Genomic DNA, 19,606 nt, shown 5'->3' with positions numbered 1-19,606 from the left:
CCCTCCCCCTCTGAATTCCAGGAACATAGTTTTAATTCATTCTTCTCTCATACGATACATCCTACATCCCAGCTGCAGTTTCTTCTCCCTCTATTCCTCTGAAGTTTTCCTGCCCACATCCCTTCTCCCCTGGATGGATCCCTTCTCTATTTCCTTTCAGAAAAGAGCACTTCCATAACTTCCAAGAAGTGAAACAGAATGCGTCACAATACCTGTTACTCTTGAGCACCAACTGCAGAATGCTGTACAATATTTCACTGTACAATATGGTGAAAAGGAGGGGCCATATTTCTATCTGCACCTCCTTCCCAAAGGTTTACAGTGCTAATTCCTTTCTTCTTGGCTGAATTGTAAATAATTTTGCTGCTTATTTATTTATTTATTTATTTATCTATCTATTTATTTATTTATTTGAAGTACATGCAGCATGGGCATGCTACCACACACATGTGGAAGCCAGAGAAGCTTTAAAGAGTCAGATGTCTCTTTCACACATTCTGGGGAGTGAACTCATGTCATCGGACTTGGCAACAAGTGTACCTGCTGAGTCATATTGCCAGTCACTCAACTGATAACCACTGTGATTTTCACTAGTGCCTACACATTAATGATCACAAGCCCCATTTAACAGCCACTGTCGACACAGTTGGCCACTTTGGTCACTCACTATTATGATTGGACCAAAGTCAGAGCCATTTCCCCTTTTTGTAGCATTCTTTAATTCTATGAAGTACATAGTTTTAGTGTATAGCATATTCCCCCCAAAATAAGACTATTTGTTTCTCACACAAAACCTTAGTGATTGAAGGGAGAAACATTATATAAGTTATGGTCATTTGTCTTATAACTCTTGGTATTTTAACAATATATTTTACAATGCATTCCAATATGTCACAAGTCATGGATCATGACATGTTTCAAAAAAACTACTTGAAAACTAATATGGGGAGAGACTTTACAACAAGAGAATAGACCTAACACAGTTTTTATGAAAAGATGAATTACAATCATGTGAATTTAAATAGAATTAATCACTAATAATCACATAGCCAAAAGTTCATATTGATTTAATGTGTGTGAACTGGATTTTGTTGCCATCATAAGTAGCTAATTAACTTCTTTAAGATTCTTCAGTGCTACTAAACAGATTATCCTCATGTAGATGAGGTACTTAAACTCTCTCCCCCTTTGTCTTTTTCATTTAAGTGCCTAATATGTATAGGATGCCCATGTACTTCCAAAGTAGCCCTAGTCTTTTAAAATTTATCCTAAACTCTTTATAACACTACAAAGGAATTGTTAGCTATTCCCCAGAGCAAAGCCTTTTACCTCTCAGAGGTAGCCCATCCCCTCAGACACTATAAGTACTGAGTAAAAGCTGCTTGCCTCACCCCTTCTCCCTCCATAGCTCTCTTTTCTTCTATTTCTCTGAAAATATTCTTTTCTAGGCATACAGATAGCCATGAATCTAGAGGTACTCCCCAGAGCAGGTATCTACCCTCATTATCTTCTCATCCAGTTTATAAAGCATAAACTTAAACTGGAAACTTGGTGTTAGACATTGCAAAATATTCCAAAAAAAAAAAAAAAGGAATCTTGTCATAACTTTATGCCATACCATGACACTTCCACTGCCTACTGCTAGTGTATTTACATAATAATATTTGAATAAAATTTCCTTAGGCATTACTCAACTAAATAACTTGGGCCAAAGAAAACTGAATCTATCAGCCTCCCTGCATCCACAATATGTGATTTGGCCTTGTCACAATGGAAGAAGGTTCCTTGAGGCTATGGAAGGCCAACTTTTCCAGTCACTCATTACTGAGGTAGTGCACTATGTCTTCATGCCCTCTCAAGAACTTAGTGTGTGTGCAGTTTTCCCTTTTCTCCCTTTAACGGAATACTTGTTTCTCTGACAAATCACTAATTTTGCTACACAAACACACAGACTCTTTCTAACAAGATTTCTTTACCCTTAACTATAATTATTTCCTATGGTAGTGAACCTTCCCAAGAGAGACTGGTGCTATACAGTGTGCTGCTCAATTCAATCCCCCACAACGGGAACAGGAAGCAACTACTTAGAAGAGTTATCTATAATCACAAACACACACACACATACACGAACACACACACACTCCAATCAATAAATAGGCTAAAGAACTGAATAAACATTCTCAAAAGACAGAAAAGAAAAAAAAATGTTTCTTTTTTAATATTGGTCAATAAATACTCTAAAATATGTTAAACATTCTTAGCCATCAGGAAAATGCAAATATGAAGTATTTTGTGATCCAAGTCAGAATGGTTAACATTAGGAAACAAATGACAATACATTCTGGTGAGATTTAAGAAAAGAGGAATGCTCTTTCACTGTTGGTAGGAGTATAAACTGCTGTAGCTACTATATGATTCAGTATGCGAGTTTCTCAAAACAACTAAGAATAAGGGCTTTCCGGGCTGTGGTGGTGCACAACTTTAATCCCAGCACTTGGGAGGCAGAGGCAGGTGGGTTTCTGAGTTCAAGGCCAGCCTGGTCTACAGAGTGAGTTCCAGGACAGCCAGGGCTACACAGAGAAACCCTGTCTCGAAAAACCAAAAAAAAAAAAACAAAAAACAAAACAAAACAAACAAACAAACAAAAAGAATAAGGGCTCAGTGGATAGAATGCTTGTTCACAAACATGTGAACCTGAGTTCAAATCCACAGCAAATAAGGTGGAGTGAAATTAAAACACCTGATATTATTTCCTGGTCTCCACATGTATGTATAGGTGTACATACACACGCACACAAATTAGAAATAGAACTACCATGTGATTTAACTACACCAAATTATGCAAAAAGGACTTGTAACTCTACCCAAAAGGTATCTGCACATGCTTAGATGCTCATCAACAGATAAGAAAAATGTATGTGTAGAATTTTAATTTTCACAGAGATTAAGAAAAATAAAATCGTGACATGTAAATGGCAATTGTTGGAATGAGAAGTTATGTTAAGCAAAATAATCTAGACAAAGGGACAAAAAGACACCTCTTCTTTTACATGTGGATCTTATATTTAACTTATATATACATATGTATATGTGGGGGTCAGGAAATAAGAAAGAGGACATCATAGGGGTGGAGGAGTTCTAAGATGAAGAAAGTGCCCACATAAAATATAAAATCAGAAGAAACACTATTGAGGGGAGGAGAGCAACCCAATGCTGGGTAAGGAAGAAAAGTGTGCAAGAACGATCAACAGTAAAATATGAATGAAAAGGCCAGAACAAAACCAATTACCTTGTATACTATTTTTAAAAAGGTTAAGATGAGGACATAGGAGACTGTTCAGTCAGTGAAGTAAGCAACATCCTGTCTTAGTTAGGATTTCCATTGTTGTGAAAAGACACAATGAAAGGCAACTCTTACAAAGGACATTTACTCACACACCCACAGTGACACACTTCCTCCAACAAGACCAGACCTACTTCAACAATGCCACACCTCCTAATAGTGCTATTCCCTGGGCCATGCATATTCAAACCACCACATTCAACTTCCTGGTCCCATAGACTTGTTCAAACACACAAGTCTATGGAGGCCATACCTAGCCATAGCATAATGCATAATACATTTAATTCAACTTCAGAAGTCCCCATAGTCTATAGCAGTCTCAAAAATGTTAAAAAGTCCAAAGTTCAAACTCTTTTCTGAGATTCATTCAATCACTTAACTGTAAACCCCTATAAATTCAAAATCAAAAAGCCGATCACATACCTCCAACATCACAAAGTATACATTACCATTCCAAAATGTTTTAGTGAGGAAATACTGGACCAAAGAAAGACCAAAATCCAGCTGGGCAAACTCCAATTGCATCTGATGTAAAAGCATTCTTCATAGCTCCAGCTCATTTTATCTTTGTTGACTGCAACAAATTTCTTCCTCCTGGGCTGATTCCACTCCCTGTTAAGAGCTTTCCTCATCAAGTATTCCTTGGCTCTGGCATCTCTAATATCTTGGGGTCTCCAAAGCAACTTCATCATTACAGCTTCTTGTTCCAATGTCTGGGATCCACACACAATCTTCTGGACTTCTCAAGAAGGTTTGGGCTATTTCTCCTGCTCTGCCTTCTAGGCTCTGGTTGACTCCACTCCGTTGCTGCTGCTGTTCTTGGTGATCATAAATATACCTAACATAATATAACTATTGCTCATACAATTGTAAGTGTATAAAAGAATTGTAAATTTAGAATAGGTCAATGTCCCTTGGGAGTATCCTTTTAGTATCTCAACTTAAATACCAATTGATATTCTCTTAATTGATGTTAAAGAAATTGAAAGAAAGCACAAATATCTATACAAATGTGTTCCTAAAATAATACATAAGCACTCATACCACTTATAATCTTCATTTCTACAACTGGTCATGTTGCTTTTGGTGGTATTTATAACTACCTTCCTCTACTACCCATTCTGTAGCTTTGTGTGGGACCTGGAACAGAAGGCTCTTCAACAGGTCCAGGATGCTGTACAGGCTGCTTTACCACTTGGACCATATGATCCAGCAGATCCGATGGTACTTGAGGTATCAGTGGAAGACAGAGATGCTGCTTAGAGCTTTTGACAGGCTCCTATAGGTGAATCACAGACGAGACCTTTGGGATTTTGGAGCAAAGCTCTACCATCATCTGCAGACAACTATTCTCTCTTTGAAAAACAGCTCTCAGCCTGCTATTGGGCCTTAGTGGAAACTGAACATTCGACAGCAGGACAGAAAGTTACCATTCAACCTGTACTGCCTATCATGAGCTGGGTATTACTGGACCCACCAAGTCATAAAGTAGGACACACAAAGCAGCAGTCTATTATCAAATGGAAGTGTTATATACATGATTGGGCCCAAGCAGGTTCTGAAGGCATAAGCAAGTTACATGAAGAAGTTTCCCAAATGCCTATGATTTCTACTCTTGTTACAATGCCATCTGCTACCAAGCATGCACATATGTCCTCAAGGTGTGTTCCCTATGATTTGTCATCACAATTGGACAATTGGTGAGAAAGAAATCTAAGCAAGAAGAATGTGGACAGATCTCTGCGAATGGGCAAAGGACATGAAGATATTTGTGTCTCATGTAAATGCTCACCACAAGGTGACTTCAGCTGAGGAGGAGTTCAATAATCAAGTGGATAAGATGACCTATTCTGAGAACAGTCAGCCTCTTTCTCCAGCCATCCCTGTCATTGCTCAATGGGCACATGAACAATTGGCATGGGGGTTATGCTTGAGCATAATAACACGAACTTCTACTCACCAAAGATGACCTGGCTACAGCTGCTGCTGAAAGTCAGATCTGCCAACAGCAGAGACCAACACTGAGACCCAGATGTGGCACCATTCCTTGAGGTGACCAACCAGCAACCTAGTGGCAGGTTGACTACATTGGACCACTTCCTTTGTGGAAAGGACAATATTTTGATCTTACTGTAGCAGATATTTATTCTGGTTATGAATTTGCTTTTCCTGCATATAATGCTTCTGCCAAAGCCACCACACATGCTTAATGTGCAGTTAAAAGGACCTGAGTTTGATTCCCCAAAACACATATATAAAAATCTGAACATGGTAATAAAAAGTCAAGGTTGTTCTGTGGTATCTATATACTTGTGCATGCTCATGCACATGCACACATTAAGATAATAAAAATTTAAAAAATGCAAATGGATTTAAAGTTAAATTCTCAATACTTATTAAGATGGACACTAATAATTAAAGTATAAAGAGCTTCTCAATCCCTCACTAATTACAAAGATGCAAAATAACACCACTGTCTACTCCTGAATATAATCAGTGAACTAGAGGACAGGACAAGGCATGAAAAAAACAGAAATATAAAGAGGAAACAAAATCAGTATAGTGAATTCAAGAACCGTGAAATCGTATCAAATGATTTATCTACATATAATTATAATTCCAGAAATTGAAGAGAGATAGAGTCTGAAGAAATGTCTAAGAACCTAATGGCTGTGGTAGTTTGAATATGCTTGGTCAGGGAATGTCACTCTTAAGAGATGTGGCATTGTTAGAGTAGGTGTGGCCTTGTTGGAAGAAGTATGTCATTATGGGTGGGCAAAGAGAGCTTCCTCCTAGCTGCCTGAATATGGCACTCTTCTCCTGACTTCCTTCAGATCAAGATGTAGAACTCCTGGCTCTTTCTCCAGAACTAAGTCTGCCTGTACACTGCCATGATGGTAATGGACTGAACCTTTGAAGCTGTAAGCCAGTCTCAATTAAATGTTGACCTTTGTAATAGTTGCCTTGGTCATGGTGTCTTTCCTCAGCAATGGAAAGCCTAACTAAGACAATGGCATATGGTTTATATTACTAGTAGTTCAAAACCACAGATCCAGGTGTTTTAGAAAACATTAGGCAAATAACAGCAAGGGCATACACATGCACACTCACATAGCTACATGGGCACACATGCACATACATACAGACGTGTGAACACACACACACACACAGAGAGAGAGAGAGAGAGAGAGAGAGCCTTGAGAGCAGCTACAGACATTCTTAAACACTTTAGTGAAAAGAGTGCATTACAGCTGGCTTCATGCTTCATTTCATGAAGTGTACAGGCGAGAATGTAACAGACCTAAAGTGCTGAAAGTGAAAAAGGAAAAACTTGCCCACCAAGTGTTCTCTCTGTCAAAAAATGTACTTACTGATTGATCTCTTCGTGTGTGTGTGTGTGTGTGTGTGTGTGTGTATCTGAGAGGGGGGGGTGAGGGGAGAGACAGAGACAAGAGACAAAGACAGACAGAGAGACAGAGACAGAGTCAGAGTCAGAGTGCTGTTCGACCTCTCCTTCTACAGTGTGGATTCTGGGGATTGAATTCCCAGTTTCTCAGGTTTGGCAACAGGCATGTTTACTTGCTGAGCATCTTGCCGACCCTATCCAGAGTTCTGTGTCTAATCAATAGCTACTTTGTGGTTGAATATTTTTTCTATTTATAGTCATATTCTTACAGAAATTTTATTCTCCAGATAAGAGACAACTTTGGGATCAGGTATGTTCTTCCAGACAATGTTTCACAAACACAATTTTGTAATAGCCAGATAGAAAATAATGAATGTATTTATTGATAGAAAATCTGAAGACAATAGATCCCTATGTAATATTATCAAGTAAAAACTACACTGGCATTAGCAGAAATAAATCATTATATTGTCATACTTCAGCCATTAAAAGATTGTGATGCTTTGTCAACAAAATTTACTAACACTAACAAAAGTGTCAAACAAAATACAGAAGCCTACACTGACATGGAGCTTGGAGCTGGAGCCTAGTGCAGAGGTCTTATCTTTTAAATATAAGGCTCTGGGTTAAATATCTAGCACCACACATACCCACACCCACACCCTACTCTCATATTCATGTTATGATGGTAGAAAATAAATTCTTTAAAGAATTTCTTTTTTGTTTGTTTGTTTGTTTGTTTGTTTTTGTTTTTTTGTTTTTCGAGACAGGGTTTCTCTGTGTAGCCCTGACTGTCCTGGAACTCACTCTGTAGACCCAGGCTGGCCTCGAACTCAGAAATTCACCTGCCTCTGCCTCCCAAGTGCTGGGATTAAAGGCATGCACCACCACCGCCTGGCGAAAAATAAATTCTTAAAAATGAATGTTAGAATAAACAATTTGTCAAAAAAAATCACTTTCTCGGGATTTGGGGAGAGCCAGCACATATCTTCATTTACAACACTCAGAGATGAACCAATAGATGAAACTTCCTATCTCAATTGAATATTTGAAAATCATTTAGCTAATGCAATTACAAAGTTCTTGTCATTTCCCTCCAAATCAATTTAACTTCACCAGACGGTGCCAAGCCCAGCAGTTCTTCAGTAAATGCCAACTGTGTTTAAAGGTACCATCTTGCTTTCTTTCCTTCACAAATCTTTTGCATCCTCTTCATCTCCCACCTCTGCTTTAGCTGGGTTCAGTTGAGCTATAGGCCCACTGCCCTTTTCCTACCCAGCATCGCCCTCGTAGCCTGCTCTTCACCTCACTCCTATTCCTCTCCCATGCCATAGCTATCTCCTTAAAGCTGTTTTGGACTAGTTGGCTCATAACTTTTACTAATAAGACTAACCACTTAGTTCTTATTACACTCTTGCTATCATGCATATTCCCGGTGGGCTCTTGTCCATGAGCTACAGGTGCTGACAGAGAATGGAGATGGAGAAATGAGCTGTCTTACCTTGTCAGACAAATTAGAAACCAGTACTAAGAGAGACAGTGATCACCAGCTGCCTACCAAATGAGCCTTGGACTAGTTGGTTTTCCTCTTAACACAAGAGTCTGACATAATATTTTGAGCATGAGCATGTACAGTGAGGGCTTTCAATAACTGGGAACGCCTTAACAACAATTCATAAGGACTAAACATGGTTCCATTCCCAAGTGCTTGTTTAGACAGTTTTGTCAAGAGTTTTTCAACATGAGGGTTTTGTTTTGCAGGGAAGAAAAAAATGCACTTAAGGTAAAAGGATTTGGATCTTGGCTTGAGGAGTGAATGAAAGCTAGCTTTCCAAGGAATAAATGCAACTGTCAGAACTACTTTTTTGTTGTGGTGGTGGTTTTTCAAGACAGGGTTTCTCTGTGTAACCTTGGCTGTCCTGGAACTCACTCTGTAGACCAGGCTGGCCTCGAACTCAGAAATCTGCCTGCCTCTGCCTCCCAAGTGCTGGAATTAAAGGCGTGTGTCACCACTGCCCTAATATTTAGGTTTTGTTTGTTTTCATTTGTTTGTTTGTTTGTTTTAGGTTTTTCGAAACAGGGTTTCTCTGTGTAGCCCTGGCTGTCCTGGAACTCACTCTGTAGACCAGGCTGGTCTCAAACTCAGAAATCAGAACTACTTTAAGCAATAAGGATACTACTGTAAGTCTTACCTTCTATAGTAGACAGAAACTAGGAAAACATATATAGTGTGTGTATACACATTAATACACATATAAAATATTTTCTTTATTTTCTGTGCCTCCGCTGAACCTGGAGTTCATCAATTCAGCTATACTGATTGAGTGACTAGTAGTCTCTGCTTCCTTTATAGGAACAGAAAGATGTGACAATCATATTCAGGCCCTCATGTTTGCGTGGCTTGCACTTTGCCAAGTGAGCCATGTTAACAGTTTTCTAGATCTAAAATTAATTTTGAAATTTCTACATGTTATATTTACTTTATGTATATGAATATTTTTGCTTTAAAGCATATATATGTGGTGCATCAGATCCTGGCAGCAGGGACCGGGGTAGCCAACAGCCTATGGAGCAACATGCTCAAGTTTTATTGTGACTATTGTGATATGTATCTTACCCATGATTCTCTGTCTGTGAGGAAGACACACTGCAGTGGTTGGAAACACAAAGAGAATGTGAAAGGCTATTATCAGAAATGGATGGAAGAGCAGGCCCAAAGCTCATTGACAAAACAATGGCTGCATTCAACAAGGAAAGATTTGTCCAGATCTGTTTTCTGCTCCTCCATCTGCAGAGGCTATAACCCACCTCCCCCCAGTCTCCTGGGTCTTCCTCAGCCTAACATGATGCCTGCACCCTACATGAGAGGCCCTCTCATGATGCCAATGATAGGCCATTCTCCTCCTGGGATGATGCCTATGGGACCAGCTCCTGAGATGAGACCATCCATAGGAGGCCACATGCCCATGATGCCCGGGCCTCCAATGATGAGACCTCCCACCCACCCTATGATGATGCTTACTCTGCCTGCATGACCCGGCCAGACAGACAGGAACAGAAGCACTCATTTTGTATTTCTTGTTCTGTTTCACCAGGAGATCTTGGTGCTGAGCCTGAGTGTTTACTAGATACATGGCAAGGAAACTTTCCTTCCTAACAGAAAGAATACTTTTGGAGGGAGAAGTGATACAAAAAAAAAGTGCAGTTTTCACTTATATTGTGAAATGTGAAAACAAAATCATCAGCTCTTTTAGTTTAAAAACAAAAAAGCATATATACGTACTACATGTGTGCCTGTTGGATCTCCATGTGGCCGTGCTGGGAATTGAACTTGGGTCATCTGCAAGAATGAGTTAACTACTGAACCATCTTTCCAGGCCCCTGACCTAAAATTTTAATAAAAGCACATGAAAGTTTATCATTAGGTCATAGATGGATTAGTATAAATAGAAATATGTGCCACAAGAGTTTGGAGGAAAGCTCTGAGAAGAACATGATACTTTAGCTGGGCATAAAAAGATGGGTAAATCTTAAAGGTAACAAGTGATACTCTATATATTAGAAAAAAACTTGCAAAATAGCATTTTCATCTTTAAAAATGGGATAAAGTTGGAAAAGTAGGGTGAGGTCTAGACCACAGAAGACCTTGAGTGCCACCTGAAAGAGTTTGGACTTGATTTGGCCTGTGGGTAAGAGCCACTAAAGATGCAAGTATACTACCGTTGCCAAACAGTGACTATGAAACACAGTCATATACAACCCTAAAGACTTTAAGTACTTTTAAAAGATATAAAAAAAAATCAACACATTAAAAGACAGAAACAGTGCAGCTATATCATTTTGCTTTGCTCTGTTGGACTTTTGTTTTTGCTTTGTAGATTTTAGTTTGAATGAGTTGTTTTGGGGTTTGGTAGATGATTGGTTGGGCTTTTTGTTTGTTTTGAGTTTTTTTTTAATGATTTATCTTTTATTTTATGTACACTGGTGTTTTGTCAACATGCATGTCTGCATGAGGATGTCAGATCCCCTGGGACAAGAGTTACAGACAATTCGGAGATGCCATGTGGATGCTTGGAATTGAGCCTACAGGAAGAGCAGTCACTGCTCCTATCTGTTGGGCCATCTCTCCAGCCCCTGGATTTTGTTTTTATTGTCAGAATTGGTCTCAAGTATTCCAGGCTGATCTTTATATCAAAAAGTGGCCTTGAACTCATGCTCCTTTTCCCAGTGATGGGATTATGAACATTCCCCAAAAATCCTCATTCATGAAGAATTGGGGATTGATCCCATGAGGAGATTGAGCCCATGGCAGTGTACATAACAGGCAAACAGTACACCAACAAAACTACATACCTTGCATGAATAAGTTACTAAAACTGATATAAGATGATTTCCTTGGGATTCCAGATTTTTGTCTTTAATTGAAAAAAGTCTCTTAGAAGGCCACTGTTGAAGTAAGCATGAGCTTTGTTTTCATTTAAAAATTCTAGCAGAATCATTCCATACAGAAAAACCGACTAAGAAAGGAAGGGAGAGCCAATCCCACCAGCAGCCACACTCAACTGTTCCATTCCAAGACCCCCTGGAATCTTGTAATTTTACCCCATATAGAGCTCTCCCAAAGCCTGTCCACCATTCTACCTACCAATATGTCCCAGTATTCCCTAGTGTCCTTCTCCCAAAAAGAACCTCCTAGCCCGACTCACCTCCACCTGAATATGTTATGGCATCTTGTTCCCTACGACCATGGATCACTACTTACTCCTTCTCTGACACTGGCACCTAATGCCCCAGGACAGCCTGTATAACTTGCTGCACCCTCCATAGACTTCTGAAGCTTAGCCGTGAGAATCTTCTAAGTCTGGAAAGGTTTGCTCTTTAGGCTAAGAATTTTCATCTACCCCTAACTGGGCTGAGACCACTTGTGACACCTCATTCACAAATCAATGTACAGGGATCCCAAGACTGAACTCCAAGCATCATTCATCTGGTCCACAACCTGACAAGTTTGGGTAACAGTAAACAAAAATCTAAACACCCATTTGATAAAGGCATGACTGGATATCCATAGGAAGAAATACTGCAACAAACTCAGATACCTAGGTCCTATTACAAAAACACAAACAACAATAACCAAAACAGTAGGTATCCTCTAGAAATTAGCACTCCTCTCTGTTATGTTTCCTGGGTAAAGCCACTTAGTTGATGGGCAAAACAAAAGTTTCAAAATAGTATTTATAAATATGTTCAAGGAAATCAGAGGATGTGAATAAATGGCTAAATTAAGACAATAAAATCTAAAAAGGTTTAGTGAAACAATGGAAACAGCTCAAAGCATGAAGATAGAACACCACAAAGAGACATAAACTCTGAAGAAAAACCAAACTAGAATAAATTTTGAAAATGTCAGAAAGGAGGATAAAAGGTTCAGAGAAAAGCTGATTAAAACCAATAGATTGTATCAAGTGGAATAGAAAATACCAGGTCTCTGAGACAAGGAGACGAGCTGGATCACTCTAAGGAAATGTTAAACCTAAAAACCCAAGTGATGGACTAGGAAGGAACTCTGTAACAATAAAAGAACAAGCCTGTGAATCATAGGTATAAAAGGAGAAGGAGAAGTCAAATCTACATGAATTCTAGCATTCTACATCCTGTATGGAAAAAGGCTAGATATCCACAACAAAGAGATAACAGAAAGTACCAAACTCATGGAAACCAAACAACACACTGTAACGGCCCGAGCTGCTGCTCTGGCCAACAGGTCAGGGTCTAGCAAGAGAGAGAGTGGGGATGGAGGGGCGAGAGATAGGAAGAATGGAGACAAGACAGAGTGTCTGATCAAGTCTCCCTTTACTGAAAGGAAATCCTTTATATCCTTTTCCATGTACTTTGCAGCCGTGGACAAGCGGGGGATCACAGCTGAAGGCACTATGCCATGTGTCTTACAGCAAGGATACCATGTGTGCCTTGCAGCTGGGGGCACGAAGCAGCAAAACAAGATATGTGAGAAAAACAAGATGTTTATCAGTGTACTCAGCTGTTGTGGGCTGTTGAAAAACAAGTCTCTTGTCAGGGTATATGGCTTGAGATGGCTGCAAAGATAGCCACTTTCTGCTAGGAGACGGCTCCCAATGGGTCCTCCTATTTAATTTTTTTTTTTTTTTCAAAAGGGAAGGCTGGGAAAACTTATGGAAACCGTGCCTGCCTTAGGTTGGAACAAAGGACCCCAGCCTCCCTTTCGCATCTTTGGATACTCAGCAGCCATTGGTTGAACTCCTGTCTTAGGATGGTGAGGCCTCCCAGTTAGGGGCAAGGATCTTGAGGTGTTTTCTTACCCATTATTGACTATCTGGCTTAGCTTGTAAGTTAGGGGTTAATCCTCATCAGTCTTGATGACAGAGGTTTTGGAGTCTCCTACTTCCAGCCTGTAATAACAGACCTATATGGGTTTCATTTGAATAGCGTCTATCTGTTGTTGTACAAAAGCTACCAGTCTGTTGAACAGTATGAACCCGGGCGACAAGAGACTTAACAATGCCTGAATGGTTGGTATAAAAGAAACACTCTTTTTTAAGGGCAGCACACAATTCCCCCTGTTGGAGAAGTTAAAGGTCTAAGCCTTGTACCCACAAATTTTGAGTTGAAGAAATTATACCAATGAAGTCCTTGAATGTGTATCAGCTTAGTAACAATTATACAGATTTCTACCAATAGATTATGGCTGTGTAATCAATTTTAGCTCTCCCTCTCTGATCCAATAAAACCATTACTTTTCCCTAGAATAACAGCCTAATATTAACTACTTCAGTCCCCAAGTCCAGGAAATTGGGGCGCCAACTCTTCATTAACTTCTTCAAGCTGAATATGGGCACTGAGATATTAGAAGAGGGATGAGGGGAAGGGTAAATTAATAAGCCTCTGATGTCTATGTGTCTTAACTGGATCCAGCTGGAAGTCCAGGACATGCAGGTGACAAGAAGACTCATCACCAAGGCTGTGTATTCTGTAATATACAAATCTCAAAACAAATTTTTGTATCAAGATATTATTTTGTTTGATTATCTGGAATCTAGTCTTCTGGAGGCCTACCTCTGTCATGTCCGATCCATATAATTCTGGAAGATATAACTACTACCTTAATGACCTCTTCAGAAAACACATAGAAAAACCTTTTTTTCCCAAATCTGCCTATCCTTGAGCCAGTAACCAGAAAAACCTTTACATTGACCTTTAATCCAGAGGAAAAATATAACTACACAACTCAGAATCACACCCATTTTGAAAGTTAAGTCACTCTAACACAACTGATTAACACTATCTTTCTGTTCAGCTCTCTGCCTAGAGCAACCTTCTATTTATCTATTTATCTGTTTGGCTCTCTTGACTCAGAGCAGCCTGCAACTTACTCCTTGAGTCTTTAAAGCCTTTCTCATCTGTTTCTGCTGACTTATTTCTTGCCCCATTTTCCTTACTATGACCTACTGGTCTCGATGCTGCAGGTTCCAGCTGTGATCACCTTTGTTTCACTTCTGAATTTTTGGCAGACCCTTCTTCCAGTAACGTCCCTCACTGGGTCTCTCATTCTTGCTGCCTCATGTTGAGTGCCAGAGCCAAACCAGCTCCATCAATCAACAGGTTCTCCAGTGAAGGAGTAAGGATATGCGCTTCCAATTCCCGCAGTGTCTTTCACTATATCCTGCTTACTGGACCTCTAACATTGAGGCGCCACTCTGTAATGACCCATTCTGCCCCATGTTGGGCATCACTACCAAGCTAGCTCCGCCAATCAACAGGTTCTCCAGTGCAGGAGTGAAGATGCATGCTTTCAATACCTGAGGTGTCCTTTACTGTATCCCGATTACTAGAGCCCCACATTGGGCTCCACTTTGTTTTTTTTGTTTTGTTTTGTTTTTTTCTTTTTTGTTTTTTGTTTTGTTTTTCGAGACAGGGTTTCTCTGTGTAGCCCTGGCTGTCCTGGAACTCACTCTGTAGACCAGGCTGGCCTCGAACCCAGAAATCCGCCTGCCTCTGCCTCCCAAGTGCTAGGATTAAAGGCGTGTGCCACACTGCCTGGCTGGGCTCCACTTTGTAATGGCCCAGAGCTGCTGTTCCTCCGGTCAATGGGTCAGGGTCTAGCAAGAGAGAGAGTGAGGATGGAGGGGTGAGAGACACAAAGAATGGAGACAAGACAGAGTGTCTGATCAAGTCTCCCTTTATTGAAAGGAAATCCTGGGTATTTATATGCTTTTCCACGTGCCTTGCAGCCGTGGACAAGCAGGGGATCACAGCTGAAAGCATTATGCCACGTGTCTTGGAGCATGGATACCATGTGTGCCTTGCAGCTGGGGGCACTAAAAAACAAAACAAGATATGTGAGAAAAACAAGATGTTTATCAGAGTGTGCCCAGCTGTTGTGGGCTGTTGAAAAACAAGTCTCTTGTCAGAGTATATGGCTCAAGATGGCTGCAAAGATGATAGCCACTTCCTGCTAGGAATTGGCTCCCAACAACACACTGCTTAACCAAAAGGGGGTAAAGGAAGTAATTGAAGAAGGCAATTTTAAGATTTTTTTTTAATTGAATGAAAATAAAAAACACTATGATAGGATAAATAACTATGGTAAAATTTTAAAAAACACAATTTATGACACTAAGAGCAATGTTTACAGCTCTAAGTGGCTACAACAAAACAAAATCTCATATTGATAACTTAATGATGCATCTGAAGACTTTGGAAAAAGAAGAACAAAAAACATTCAAAAATAATAGATAAGAAGAAATAATCAAAATTACTGAAACAGAAGTGAAAAAAGGAGGCAAACATTTAATAAAGTGTAAATTGGTTCTTTGAAATGATTAACAGTTGACAAACCGTCAACCAAAAGACAGAGAAGGCCTAAATGATATAATTGGAGATGAAAAGGGAAGTATTAAAACAGATTGTAAAGGAAGTCAGAGAATCATAAGGATATTCTTTTAAGTCTATATTTCACTAAACTGAAACACTTAAGAAAATTGATAAATCTAAAGATTTACATGACCTACATAAATTAAATAAAGATGAAGTAACTAATATAGTAATTGATAGAAGCAAGAATTAAAAATCTTCTAACTAAAAAGAAAGCCTACTACCAGATGAATGCAGTGCAGTCTTACACCAGATCTTCAAAGAACAAAATGTGCTTCAAATTATTCATCAAGATGAAAAGGAACACTTCTAAATTCTTCTTATGGAGCCAATATTCCCCAGATACTAAAACTACACAATGGTCCAATAAAAAAGAAAATTATAGGGCAATTTTTCTCTAATGAACATAGATACAAATATTGTCAATTAAATGCTTACAAGCCAAATTCAAGAGCACACAAAAAAGATTATCCATGCCAGAGACAGTGGCTCACACCTTTAATCCCATCACTTGGGAGGCAGAGGCAGAGGAATCTCTGAGTTTGAGGGCAGCCTGTTCTACAAAGTAAGTTCCAGACAGCCAGAGCTACATAATGAGACCCTGTTTTGAATCAGCCCCCTCAACAACAAACAAACAACAAAAAAAAAAACCCCAAGATTATCCACCATAATCAATTTGGCTCCATCCCAGAATAAAGCAATGGTTCAATACATATAAATCAATAAATACAATCTGGAACCTAAACAGATTCTGTGACAGTATCCACATTGTGCTGGCTAGTTTTATGTCAACTTGACACAAGCTATCTTCATTTTTCAATCAGTAGTTTCAATTGAGAAAATACCTTTACCATTGTCCTATGGGCAATCCCATGGGGGCATTTTCTTGATTAATGAATAATGTGGGAGGACCCATCTCTGTAAGTGATGCCACCCCTGGGCTGGTGGGTCTAAGGTACTACAAGAAAGCAGGTTTAGCAAATCATGAAGAGCAAGTCAGTAAACAGCACTTTTCCAAGTCTTCTGCTTCAATTTCTGCCTCCTGGTTCCTTTCCTGCCTTCCTCCCACCAGTTGTTTTTGGTGATGGTGCTTTATAACATTAACAGGAACTCTAACTAAGGTAGAAATTGGCTCCAGGCCACGGGGTATTCCTGTGACAGACCTTACCTGACCATGTGTTTTTAGAAAGGTTGTGTTGGCATTTGAATTTTGGGTTGGAAAAGCCATTGAAGGCTTGGAATTCGGTGGGCCATTCTACAGATGTGTGGAAGATGAGAATGCAGAGAGCAATGCAGGCAATGGTGGGTGTAGGAGGCAGTTCTGATGCTAAGGTCCTGTTCCCCAGTTGGTTCTCAATCTGTCAGTAAAGAAAGTCGTAGGCCAATTGCTGGGCAGAAGAGACGGACAACAGGACTTCCAGGTTCTTGGAGGAGGAGAAAGGAACACAGAAATGAGAACAGGAATCACCATGCTTTAGAGAGAGGAGAACCAGGAAACTATGTGAGGTCTCAGGAGGAGCGGGGGTGGGGGGGCTGTGGCTGCTACTACAGGCGAGTGGCAAGGGATGTTTGGCAGGAGCTAGATGGGACTAGCCTTTGAAGTTTAGGGCAGGTGGGAGAGGAAGGGAATGTGAGATCTTAAAACAGAGTGGCCACACAAGCTGCTTCTACAGGTAGGTGGTCAGGAAAGTTTAGCAACTGAAGTTTTAGGGCAGGTGGGAGAGGTGGAGATAAGAAATTGATAAAAACATGTTTTTCCAGGTGGAAGATAATGGTGCCCAGCAATTGAGCCAAGAAGGCAAGTTGAAAGCTGTGTGTCTGTGCCTTTTATCAGAGGATTTAAGAGAAGATGGGAGGGGGCTGGTAGCACAGTCACTTCCCAGAGCTAAAGGCAGGTAGAGTGTAAAACTAATTGCAACACATGGATGTCATGATACTGACATAAATACAGACACATTAATCAATGAAACAGAATTAAGGAGTTGGATGTATTGAAAAGTAGAAAGCCAATCTACACAGTGAGAGAAATGTTTGCTAGCGCCTCATCTGACAGGGGTTTCTTATCCAGAATACACACAAAATTAAAAACAAAAACAACATTGCAGCTAGAGATGGCTAAGTGGTTAGGAGCACATTCTACTCCTCCTGAAGATGACTTGAATTTGGTCCCCAGCACCTAATCTGAGTCCTCATGCAACCTGTTCATTCATATTTACTGCAGCGCTATTCACAGACAAGTTATAGAATTAGTCTATGTCTCTGTCAATAGATAAGTAAATTAAATGTCCTATGTATACACGATACAGTTTCATCTGACCACAAAGAAAAGTGAAATCATGTCAAATACAGGAAATATATGGAACTAGAGATCACATTAAGCAAAATAAAGCAGACTTAGAAATCAAAACTATTGCATGTTCTCTCCTCTCTACTGAACCCATACTTTAAAATCATACATGAAGACCATCGCAGGGACTATTTAAGAAGGGACCAGAAGGAAGGAAGCATGAAGGACACGGCAGAGTGGGAGGAGAGAAGACAAGCAAAATGTCTAATATACAAGAATAAAGATGTAATAATGAAACCACTACTTAGACAACAAATACAAATAGGCTAATAAATATAAAAGGCTAATAAAAGTGGAAGCACAAAAAACTCCAGTATAAATTTCTCTAAAATAAATATATAACTTACACTTGACTTAGTGTGGTTTTTAATGCAGTAAAGGCATTTATTCTTATGCCAACTGAAATACATTAAGTTGGCATATATCAAGACCCTGTCACAAGCCAGTATCGACTGTCAGGAATTTGAAGACAACTCCAGGGCCACAGGAAGTAGCTGCAACATGACCTTGTATGGACTCTACTGAGCATTTATTCTATAAGCAATCCAAACAGCAAACGCTGATTCCAGCACCTGAGGTGATCAGTGAGGTCCAAGGTTCCAGTGGGCATACCTGTACCAACGTGCATTTGAATCTTGACTGCAACATTCCTTCCAACTCCTTTAGGCCATAGGGGTGTGGACAGCAGGAACAGTGCCTACATAATAATTCACCACCTAGAAAAAGACTCTGCATAAATTGCTAGATATCAGAAATGAGGAACAACCTCTTTGAAGATGCATCTGTTTTGATTTTTGAATACAATAAAAATGCTTTAAAGTGACCACAACCGTTCCTTGCTAGCTAGCTGGCAAGCAAGGATGAAACTCTTTAGCTCTATCTTATGTGAGAACCTTCTGTACCACTAGCCAGATATCCTAACACTCAGGAGAGGGTTGTTCATAACTGTCTCCAAGTCCACTAACACACAGTCTATGCAAAGGGCAAGAGCAAAGCATGCTCTAACAAGGTTTTCCATTACCTTATAAAGTACTCTGTGAAACATTTCAAACATTAAATATGCAGTACTTTTACCAATGTTGCAATGGTAAGATGGTGACTTAGTAAATAACTGTACATAAAATAAAACTAGACTGAGCTAAAAAATTACAAAACAAAAGACAATATAAACCAGTGCATGCCATGACACGAGATTTTAAAAAACACACCTTGCCGTGACAGGATTCCAGTATATATTTAACATGTGCACAGTCATATTTTATTCACATCTGTTAAGTAATATCAGCTCAGGACTTTGTTTGGATAATATATTAACTAGATGGCAGAAATGGAATGTGTGTTTTACTATTTTTATATTTTTTTTTAAAAAAAATGATCTTTGTTAGTTGTGTTTAACTGCCATCTAGAGTTAAAATGAATCCATTTCTTCTCTGTTACTAATCTCCAAATTTTAGGAATACAAACAGTTATGTTTAACCCCTGTTTCATGTTGAGCAAATTCTCAAGACTCCAGATTTTCAAGGGCTATTTATTTACCCTGTCAATCATGGTAAACATCCCACCTGTTGTAATCATCATAGGTTGACTAACAGGTGAGATT

The sequence above is a fragment of the Grammomys surdaster genome, unplaced genomic scaffold (genome assembly GCF_004785775.1).
Source record: "Grammomys surdaster isolate TR1022 unplaced genomic scaffold, NIH_TR_1.0 126546, whole genome shotgun sequence".
NCBI lineage: Eukaryota > Metazoa > Chordata > Mammalia > Rodentia > Muridae > Grammomys > Grammomys surdaster.
Note: the sequence above shows the minus strand (reverse complement) of the source record.